Source organism: Trachypithecus francoisi, unplaced genomic scaffold, assembly GCF_009764315.1.
Source record: "Trachypithecus francoisi isolate TF-2019V2 unplaced genomic scaffold, Tfra_2.0 Lachesis_group3, whole genome shotgun sequence".
Taxonomy (NCBI): Eukaryota; Metazoa; Chordata; class Mammalia; order Primates; family Cercopithecidae; genus Trachypithecus; species Trachypithecus francoisi.
Window position 1 is genome coordinate 11,434,342 of NW_022681468.1, and position 11,320 is coordinate 11,445,661.

General features: G+C 45.6%; 1 protein-coding gene across 2 annotated transcripts in view; it reads left to right on the forward strand.

Annotated features, from left to right (window-relative positions):
- SYNE3 (spectrin repeat containing nuclear envelope family member 3) overlaps nt 1-10,125 on the forward strand; it is a 117,474-nt gene extending 107,349 nt beyond the window's left edge. The window contains exons 19-21 of one of the 2 annotated variants that reach the window (XR_004432310.1): nt 1,054-1,162; nt 7,220-7,453; nt 9,725-10,125. The gene's annotated coding sequence lies outside the window, so the exon portion shown is untranslated. Of the gene's footprint in view, nt 1-1,053; nt 2,192-7,219; nt 7,454-9,724 lie in introns of those variants that run through there. The other variant, XM_033191446.1, reaches the window with a different exon arrangement.
- The last annotated feature ends 1,195 nt before the right edge of the window (nt 10,126-11,320 follow it).

Genomic DNA, 11,320 nt, shown 5'->3' on the forward strand with positions numbered 1-11,320 from the left:
TAAAGATACAAAAAAAATAGCCGGGTGTGGCAGTGCACACCTGTAGTCCCAGCTACTTGAGAAGCTGAGGCAGGAGAATCGCTTGAACCCAGGAGGTGGAGGTTGCAGTGAGCAAGCCAAGATCACGCCACTGCACTCCAGCCTGGGCAACAGAGTGAGACTCCATCTCAATAATAATAATAATGATAATTACAGTTTTTGCCATCAAAAGTAACAGATTTGGATCTGGTTCCGTGGTGCATGCCCTAGAGTTAAACGCCATTCAAATGAGTCTCTGAGTTTTTGACTTGGTGAAGCAGTGCTGCAGAGAAAGGGCAAAGGGTGGGAAAGTCTGTTCTATTAGGAAGAAGGAGTCCTTGGTTTTTCCATCTGCCTTGTTTAGGGCAGATGAAGCCAGGTTGCTGGCACTCCTATAGCAGACCTGCAAATGGAAGAATCACTTTCCACTGTCAGGCTGCAGCGAGACCACTGCTGGCTACAAGGAATTTACAACTGAGGGAGGTGATTTCACCCAGCATATCTGGATCCATTGTCTAAAGTCTTAGAGTAGTGCTAAGTACCCTCCCAGAAACATTTGTGAGTCTCGTGGCCCTGAATAACGAGAACCCTTACCTTCTAAGTAGTTGTCCAAAAAATAAAGCAGCATGTTTTTTGAAGAAAGACAGAACTCTGTCCACTGGGATGCTCTGCCTTTTAGGTCTATATGGAATTGATCACGGCATAGCCCTGTTTAGTTGATCTGAAGAAGTCTTAATCCATATAACATAAAGGTATACCACGTGTCATTTATGTTAACTAAACGTGGTATGCATGTTTATTTCTACAGCAGAAACATCAAACCTGGGGTCAGGAACTTCAGGGTTAAAACACTGTTTCAGTAAGAAAACTAGATTCACCCTTCCTTGTTTTAATTTAGCACCTTTTGTGAGAACCCAATCCACTGTGAGAGTAACATTAAACACACACGGTTTCTAAATCTTTACTGAGTTCTCTAGTGTTTCTGGCTGGGCGACTCATTCATTTTTATGACCGTGTGATTTTTTTCACAACCAGGCGTCCCATGGAAATAATTATCTTACCTCAGTTTTCATCCATGGCTTCCAAGCCCAACCATGACATGCTTAATTGGAGAGATTCATCATCTTCTCGTGGAATCCCCTTGGTGAGAAGGTTACTCCGCTACTTGGCCCTGCCCACCTGCTCTGTCACTGCCTCTGCAGCCCTGGCTCTCCGTTCTGCTACCCTTCATTATGCTGCAAGAGGAGATACCCCAACTTGCTCAGGGCTTCCGGGCTGGAATTCTGTATTGCAATTTCATGCTGGCATGCGTCCTGGTCCCTGCTCCCCGCTCCAGCTTGGTCTTCACTGTGGCTTGCTGCTGCCAATTTCTAACAGGAGGGCTCCTCTACCAATGGACAGCGAGGGAAATTGCTCTAAATTTTTCTGAGACATGGCCTGTCTCATGCTGTCTGTATTTGCTCTCTTTGAGCTTGTGCACATCACTGAGGCCCTTTTCCTTTGGAATGAGGTGATGGGATAACAAAAAATAAAAAGCAATAAACCACAATGCTGAATGCAATGTGGAATCCTGCACTGCATCCTGGAACAGTGAACAGGCATTAGTAGAAAAGCCAGTGATACACAAATCGAGTTAGCAGTTTCATTCACACTATTGTACTGGTGTTAATTTCTTGGTGTTGACAAATGCCCCATGGACATGTAAGATGTTACCATTAGAGGAGACTGGGTGTGTTCGCCTATTTTTGCGTTGCTATAAAGGAATACCTGGAGCTGGATAATTTATAAAGAAAAGAGGGTTAATTGGCTCATGGTTCTGCAGGCTGAACCGGAAGCATGGTGCTGGCGTCCACTTCTGGTGAGGTCCTAAGGAAGCCTGCAATCATGGCAGAAGGTGACAGGGAGCCAGCGTGTCATATGGCCAGAGCAGGATCAAGAGAGAGAGGGAGAAAAGTGCCATACTCTGTTAAACAACTCGATCTCTCTGAGCAAGCATCCACTTATCACCAGGGGAATGATGGGGGATCCAATGCCTACCTCCCACCAGGCCCCACCTCCAGCACTAGGGATTCCATGAATTCTGGAGAGACAAACATGCAGACTGTGTCACTGGGTGAAGGTTATGGGAACTTTGTGCTGTTTTTGCACCTTTTCTAAATGATTCCAAATAAACATTTTAGGTATTGTTTGTTCCATTTTATTTCATGTCTATTTTCATTAGAATGAAATGAATAGAATCTTATCAATAATCTCTTTTGCCTATCTAGTAAATGAAAAGACCTGAATTTTTAAAAGCATCAAATATTTCAAAAACTGAGTTTGCAGTTTTTAATGATATCTTTATAATTAAGAAATAGTAAAAAGTTATATGCTAAATAATGGCAATGTTCCAAAAAAGATTAGTCTTCCCTTCCAAGTGGCAAATTCAGCAGTATTTAGGACAAGCACGGTATGATTTGAACGCTAGAAAAATGTATATTTCCTTCTTTTTTCATCAGCTTACGTATTTTTCTTTTTTTCTACACTTAAAATTCTTTTTTTTTTTAAATGGACAAATAATAATGTTACATATTCATGGAGTACATAGTGATGTTTTGGTACATATAATATAAGGGATCAGATCAGGGTAATTAGCATATCCAGCATCTCAAACATTTATCATTTCTTTTTTTGGGAACATTCAGCATCCTTCTTCTAGCTATTTGAAACTATATAATATTGTTTTGTTTTGTTTTGTTTTTTTGAGATGGAGTCCCGCTCTGTCGCCCAGGCTGGAGTGCAGTGGCCGGATCTCAGCTCACTGCAAGCTCCGCCTCCCGGGTTCACGCCATTCTCCTGCCTCAGCCTCCCGAGTAGCTGGGACTACAGGCGCCTGCCACCTCGCCCGGCTAGTTTTTTGTATTTTAGTAGAGACGGGGTTTCACCGTGTTAACCAGGATGGTCTCGATCTCCTGACCTCGCGATCCGCCCGTCTCGGCCTCCCAAAGTGCTGGGATTACAGGCTTGAGCCACTGTACTATTGTTAACTATAGTCAGCCTACAGTGGTGTAATATACTAGAACTTATTTTTCCTATCTAGCTGTAATTTTGTATCATTTAACAAATCTCTCCCCATGCTTCCTTCCTCCTACTCTCCCTAGCTTCTAGTATCCCGTTTTACTTTTTACTTCTATGAGATCAACTTTTTTTAGCTTTCACATATGAGTGAGAACATTTGGTGTTTAACGTTCTGTTCCTGGCTTATTTTGCTTAACATAATGTCCTCTAGTTCGATCCATGTTGCCATGAATGATGGGATTTCCTTTTTTTTTTTTTTATGGCTGAATGGTATTCCATTGTGTATATATCCCATATTTTTTACATCCATCTGTTGTTGGACACCTACGTTGATCCCATATCTTGGCTATTGTGAACAGTACTGCAATAACCGTGGAGGTGCAGATATCTCTTCAATATAATGATTTCCTTTCCTTTGGATAAATTCCCAGTAGTAAGATCACTAAAAATTTTATTTTTAAAAATATGATTTTTTATGGTTGGAAAAAAATGTGAGGTTTCTCTTTTGCTCTTAACTAACTCCCTTAAAAGTGACGGTGAAACTGTTCTAGGAACAGGCTTGGAATCATCCTCATCAGTGTTTGGCTCCAAGCAACCACATCTGCAAGGCATTGGACCTTAAAAAAGTTCTCCCGTCTTCTGGAATACTTATCTCAAAGGAATGTGGTTGTGCGGCTTAAACGGGATAGTATGTGTAAAGGGCTTTCACGGTGCTCAGCCCACAGGACACACTCCGTAACTGGGAGCTATTTATTCCACCCCATCCCAAATGCCTTCCCCGGTCATGCTAGGCAGGTTCTGAAGAAGCATCTTCTTCTACATTCTCTAGGATGCATAGTCTGACTCCAAAGTACTGCCCTGCAACTACTGCCAGGAGTCTGGGGTCTCCCGCATGGGCTTACACGTGTTCTGGGGATGCTTGTTAAGGGGAGAATCTAGAATCCATCAGCGGTCAATTGCAGAAGACAGAATCCACTCTAACTAGCTTAAGGAGAAAGGGATTTATGATGGGGTGTAAAATGGCTCACAAAATTGCTGAAGAACAGACTCTAATCTGAGATTTCAGGAGGAGCTCAGCCTCAGGACCACGCTGCCTCTTCCATGGTGGAGAAAGTTAGTTGCTGCCACCCCCAGGGGGCTGCCAGACCAGGAGAGCACTGCCGCCGCTGACTGAAGGCCTCACCTCCGCTGCACTGCGGCAAAGGGGTGCCCGTGTCAAGCTGTCTCCTCGTGCACCTCCCTCCCACACTCAGTCTCATGAAGGAGTATTGGAATTGAAAAAACCTGGTTCACATTTAGAACACGGAAGCAAAGGAGGCAGGGATATGCCATGTTATTTTTTTTTAAATGATTTTTTTTTCCTTAAAAAAAGAGACAGAGTCTCCCTATGTCACCCAGGCTGATCTCGAACTCCTATCTTGGCCTCCCAAAGTGCTAGGATTCCAGGTGTGAGCCACCACACTCAGCCAACACCATTTTAGCTTTACCCTTCTGCATTACGGGTAAACATCTTGCAAGGAGTTTAACGGGCAATTAATAAGCAAATCCACAGTATCCCCCACAGCCCATGCCTCTGGATACTTCATGTCCGGGTGCACCCCAACTTCCATATTTAAACTTTCAAGCAAAAACAGCAGTGGAAACAATAGCTCCCATTCCCCCTAATGCACCTACCCCCGTATGAACAAGTGAATGCTTAGCAAAATGTCTCATTTATCAGTATATCCATCCCTGTCCTCTATTAGTTTTCCTGTGTTTCATTCACAATTCTACTTGATGTCCTGAAGTCTGTGAACTAAATTATGAGGTTGACTGTCACATCCCTGCCACCAGGCCCGCTTGTTCACGGGCAACTGAACTGACATCCAGTGACGTCTGGACACTCGATTATCAAGAGCCTTCTCTACATAGATGGACTTTTGATGAGCATTCAAACAGTACACACATATCTTTATACCCAAGATCTCATTGAAAGGGCTACCCAGATGTATTTTCCTTAAACTTCCATGTTATCAATCCCCATTCTTGTCCTTTTCAAGTCCTTGACCATCCTTAAGGAAAGAATCAAGTAAAGACTATTTAAATAAAAAATATTATTGAGCTCTTTTTTTGTTGTTTGAGATGGAGTCTCACTCTGTCACCCAGGCTGGAGTGCAGTGGCACGATCTCGGCCCACTGCAACCTCTACCTCCCGAGTTAAAGCGATTCTTCTGCTTTAGCCTCCTGAGTAGCTGCGACTACAGGCACACGCCACCACGCTTGACTAATTTTTGTATTTTTGGTAGAGACAGGGTTTCACCATACTGCCCAGGCTGGTCTCGAACTCCTGACCTTGTGATTCACTCCCCTCTTGGCCTCCCAAAGTGCTGAGATTACAGGCCTGAGCCACCGCACCTGGCCTATTGAGCTCTTATTATACATCAAGAATAAATAAAATGGCGAACAAAACAGAAACCCCCAAACCCTGCCTTCCCAGAGCTTACTCTCTGGTGCTGGGTACTGCCCATTCATCCGTGTAGATCTGTACTCTCAGTTATTTCTCCTTCTAGGCAAAATGAACTACTAAATACACGTTTCAAAGACAGTGGGGGACATTCCTTCCCCATTGTCTTTCCTCACAGGCCTTCACAGAGGCTGTAATCCTATAACATTATACATCTGACTAGTTGCATTGTATCACGCAAGGTCAACTAGGCTCAAATACTTTTTTTTTTTTTAGACAGAGTCTCACTGTCACCCGGGCTGGAGTGCAGTGGTGTGATCTTGGCTCACTGCAACCTCCGCCTCCCAAGTTCAAGTGATTCTCCTGCCTCAGCCTCCCAAGTAGCTGGGACTACAGGCACCTGCCACCACACCTGGCTAATTTTTGTATTTTTAGTAGAAATGGGGTTTCGCCATGTTGGCCAGGCTGGTCTCAAACTCCTGACTTCAAGTGATCCACCCACCTTAGCCTCCCAAAGTGCTGGGGTTACAGGTGTGAGTTACCACGTCCAGCCTCAAATTCTTTATTCTGAAGACAACTGGTCATGGGGGACGCCAAGTGAAGCTATGGGGTGGGCTGAGGGTTAGGCGTTATGCAGCAGGATTAGGTATCCTGGGGGGTGTGGACCACTGGTACGGCCTGCATGTTTATTTTCCCCCACTCCCAATTCATATGTTGAAATCCTACCTCGCAAGGTGATGGTATTAGGAGGTGAGGCCTCTGGAAGGTGATTAGGTCATGATGGTGGAGCTGTGATGCATGTGACTATTACAATGACGCCAGAGGGAGCGCTTGCCCCTTCAACCACGTGAGGATACAGCAAGAAGGCACCATCTATGAACCAGGAAACAGGCTCTCACTAGACACCGAAGCTGCTGGTCCCTTGATCTTCGACTTCCCAACCTCCAGAACGTGAGAAAAAAATGTCTGTTGTGTATCAGCCACCTAGGCTATGGTATTTTGTTGTAACAGCCCAAATGGACTGAAACACCACAGACTCACGCAGCTCACAAAATGACCAAATGAGACACTGCACAGAGATTTCAGGCCTGGGCATTCATTCAGCCAGTGGACCATGGCACTGAGGGTGGGCAGTGTGAGGTCGCCACCCATGAGAAAACTGGACAAGCACCTGCCGAGGTCCTTCCAGCCCACAGGGCTCCTGCCCCCCTGAGCACTGCTCCCGCCATGGAGGTCCCCTCCGTTGCCTCACTTTGGACCTTCCTGGAAAATGGACCTTCTCTCTGACCGCAGCCTCTGATTGAGCGCCATATACCTGGGACTCCAACCCCCAATCTCTGCAGGCCAGTTTGTGAACTCAGCTCTGCACTTCTCATCCAACACCGCCACGGCTCTTTGTTTGCTGCCTGTTCTGTGCGCTTGGCTGCCGGCACTCACCTTCTTGTGTTTGCTCCTGTTTGGGGTTCCATAAGTTCAGATTTGTCTACTTGTTTGTTTTGATGCTCAGAGCCTCAGACAGGGGTAGACCTGTGGGTCAAATCTAGCTGCCACCTGTTTTCATACAGTTCAAGGAGTAAGAACGGTTTTTAAATTTTTAAGCGGGTTACATTTTAAATGGTTATGTAAGTACCAACAAAATAGCTTTAATTTTGCCTCTTGCACTACAAAGGCCTAAAATATTTACTCTTTGGTCCTTCACAGAAGCGTTTGTCAACTCATGCTCAAGGACATCGCTGTGCAATTTCCTACCTGATTAATCCATGTAGCCAAGCTGTCCGACCCTGAATCCCAGCAAGGTCCTTCCCTATGACCAGCTCCCCAGCAGGCTGGCCATGACCTCCCTGAAGGGGGCCAGGAAGAAAGCACACTGGCCGAGGAGGCAGGAGAAATCGGTTCCAGCCTCGCACTCATCACCAGCTTGCTTTGTGTCTTTTGGTAAGTCTCATTCCCTCTCTGTACCTCACATCCCGCTCTGTCAAATGGGGAGTTTAGATGTGAATCACCTTGGAAATCTCTCACAGCACGGCCAGTCCTCTTCAAACCATTGTTCTCCATAACCATGAGGAACACGCAGAGAGAACAAGGCACAGGACTCTCCCAGGGACCCCAGGATTGAGCCCACGATCAATTCTTCATCCTAGAGCATGGGTGACAGGTCATGCAGGCACACAGACACACATGCTATATACACTGTAGACACGTGCACACACCTGAATGCCTGTGCACACACACCACTCATTCATGCACCACACACACAGAGGCACACATAGACACAGACAAACTCCATACACACACACCTACACATACACCACACACCTGTATGCAAGGACACGCACCACACACAACCATGCACCATACACAGAGGCACACACAAACACAGACACACTCCATACACACACACACTTGTACACATATACCACACACCTGCATGCAAGTACATGCACCACACACAACTATGCACCACACAGAAGCACACATAGACATACACTCCATACATACACACACTTGCACACATACAATCACACACACCATGCATACACACACATGTCACATACACAAAACACACACCACACACAGAGATATGCACACATGCCAAACACACCCACCACACCACATCCAGGCATGCACACATGCATGCACCACATGCAGCACATACATACACATCAGAGACACATGTACGTGTGCACACACCCCACACACACCAAACACACACAGATGCACACATACACTACACAAGCAGATATACTACATACCACACAGAGACACCACAGAGGCACATATGGATACAGATACAGACAGTCATCATACGCAACTGCCAGACACACAAGCCATATACACAGATGCACACCCACACCACACACACAGAGACCTACAGACACAGATACGTGGTGCTCTGGGCAAAGTGTTGTGACTGTGTCTCACGGGTTGTCACGATGGGAGCCGCAGCAGAGCTCTGGGGCACATCCCTGGGGGATCCCTCCTCGACTCTGGTCTGATTAAGTCAGCTCTGCAGAAACCAGAAAATTAAATTTGGGGCCATGTCTGTGTTCCGGATATGCTGAATAATTTCAGGATTACTCTGGGTAGAGAAAAGAGAAAGGGCTCTTTTCTTTTTTTAGGATTTGGAAAGGAAAACATGGTTGTGTGGGCTAACGTGTGTTGCTGGACGAGGTCTTGAGGGGTATGGTTTGAAGCAATGGGGGAGGCGTCTGTGCAGGCAGCAAGCCTTCCTTTTTGGGGTCAGGTAGGGGGTTGGTAATGCAGGGGTTATAAAAAGAGATTGCATTTGATTAATGAAATATTTTCTTACAATCATGTTTTTGCTGAAATGCATGTTCAATCCTGACCAAAGGCCAGGGGAGCCAAACGCAAAATATATAGTGTGCGGTTGCCAGAATATCTCCCAAGCTACATTTTAGTATATGTCAAAATTCAAATTTACCCTGGAGTCAGGGAAGTCAGAGAGGGAGCCCTTTGCCTTATGGGTACTGCATACCATGCTTAATAAAATGATAATGCAACCTTCACAGTTTGCTGGGCACTTCCACCCACAGTCTTTCATTTGATTCTTACAATAATGTCAAACGCTTTTTTGTCTCTTCTACTGAAGAGTAAAATAAGGCTGAGAGAGGTAGAAAGGTGACCTCAAGGTCATAGCCTGAAAATGGCCCTGCTGCCGTCCAGCCCTGCCCTCCAGTGATCTCTTGTCCCAAACCTGCACACAGCAACGAAGCAAACCCACTGTTTACGTCTCTTCAGTTTGCAATCCCAAAACTATCAGGTGTAGATGAAAAAGCAAGCCCCTAAGGTTAACAGAGCAGAGTTAAGGGACCCTGAGCAAAATCTCTTATCCCTGAGGTACCTGATCGGTTATCTGAATGGCTGCCAACACAGAGCACTGTATTAAGAGGGATTCTGAGGCTGTGATCAAGGAAAAAGCTGCATGATCTCTTGGTGATGTCTCCCATGACAGTCATAGGAGACAGTCATAGGGAGGGGCTTATTGTCATCCTCACTTTGGCCTCAGTTTCATTATCTATAAAGGTGAAAGAATTGCTCTCAATCTAGGTCTGTGAACTAGCATGCCTACAGAACTCAGATAGGAAACATCTGAGCAGACCGGACGTATTAGTTTGTTCTCTCTGCTATAAAGAACTACCTGAGACTGGGTAATTTATAAAGAAAAGAGGTTTAATTGTCTCACAGGTTCCACAAGTTCTACAGGAAGCATGGCTTGGGAGGCCTCAGGAAACTTACAGTCATGGCAGAAGGCGAAGAAGAAGCAGGCACGTCTTACATGAGTGAAGCAGAAGGAAGACAGCGAGCCTCTGCTACACACTTTTAAACAACCAACTCTCATGAGAACTCACTCACTATCACGAGAACAGCAAGGGCGAAGTTTGCCCCCATGATCCAGTCACCTCCCACGAGGCCCCTCCTCCAACATTGGGGATTACAATTCGACATGAGATTTGGGTAGGGAAACAAATCCAAACCATATCACCAGACCAAGTGTAAAAACATCCTGAAAGAAGGAAGGTTGGGATCTTTGTCCGATCATTGCCATGTGGGGATGTGGGCTTTGGATTAGAGCGACAGTTTCTCAATCATTCGAGATTTCACATTTTAATGTTAAAAAAATTTTTTAGGCCGGGCGCGGTGGCTCAAGCCTGTAATCCCAGCACTTTGGGAGGCCGAGACGGGCGGATCACGAGGTCAGGAGATCAAGACCATCCTGGCTAACACAGTGAAACCCCGTCTCTAGTAAAAATACAAAAACTAGCCGGGCGAGGTGGCAGGCGCCTGTAGTCCCAGCTACTTGGGAGGCTGAGGCAGGAGAATGGCGTAAACCCGGGAGGTGGAGCTTGCAGTGAGCTGAGATCCGGCCACTGCACTCCAGTCCGGGCGACAAAGCGAGACTCCGCCTCAAAAAAAAAAAAAAAAAAATTTTTTTAAGGGGGCAACTAATTTGAATGTTATTAAAAAATACCTGTGCTAACATGAGTGTGTACACATGTGCTATCAGGCTGGGTGTGGCCCACAGACCATTGCTCTGCAAGCTTTGGTTTAAATAAGCCCCAAGATTCCTTTCATTTCAAAAATTCTAAAATTCTATGTGGGATGTAGGTCCACAGACTAGGTGCATGTGAAATGTTTCTCAATAGATCTAGAGTTCTAAACTCGGTCCCTCACCCACGTGGGCCGAGATTAGTTCGGGCATCTGCTATGTGCCTATTGGGCTTCTACAGACATTGTCTCACTCAGGCTTCAGGACTCTGTCCAGCTGGCTCTTCTCCTTTATTTTGCAGCTGAAGACACAGGCTCAGAGAGATGATAATTTGCCTAAGCTGGTCCAGCACATAACCAAATTGAAATTTACTCCTTGGTGATTTCCCAAGATTTTGGTTTTGTGGATGGAAATTCCATGACATAATCAGCACTTAGTGGAAACTCAATGTTAAATGCATAAAGCTTGGGAGGGCTTCACCCCAATATTGTATGTAGATCCATTGTGGAATTTCCAGCATTCCCAAGGATTGTGACTTGATTGTCTTCAATGAAGAACCCAGCAGGCATTATCAGGCTGGGCCGGTATTGGCACCCCCTGGGTGAGCAATTGCTTGGCAGCCATCCAGCCCATAAAGTGTTCTAAAAGGTCACTTGGTTTTGGCTGTTGGTAGAAGGTAAGAGAGATGGAGAGGCCCTGAAAGCTGGGGTCTTTCCCATCTGTTCCACATTACAGTGCTGTTAAATATGTTATGATGTCCATTGTACCAACAAATAAAAGCAGAACCAATCTCT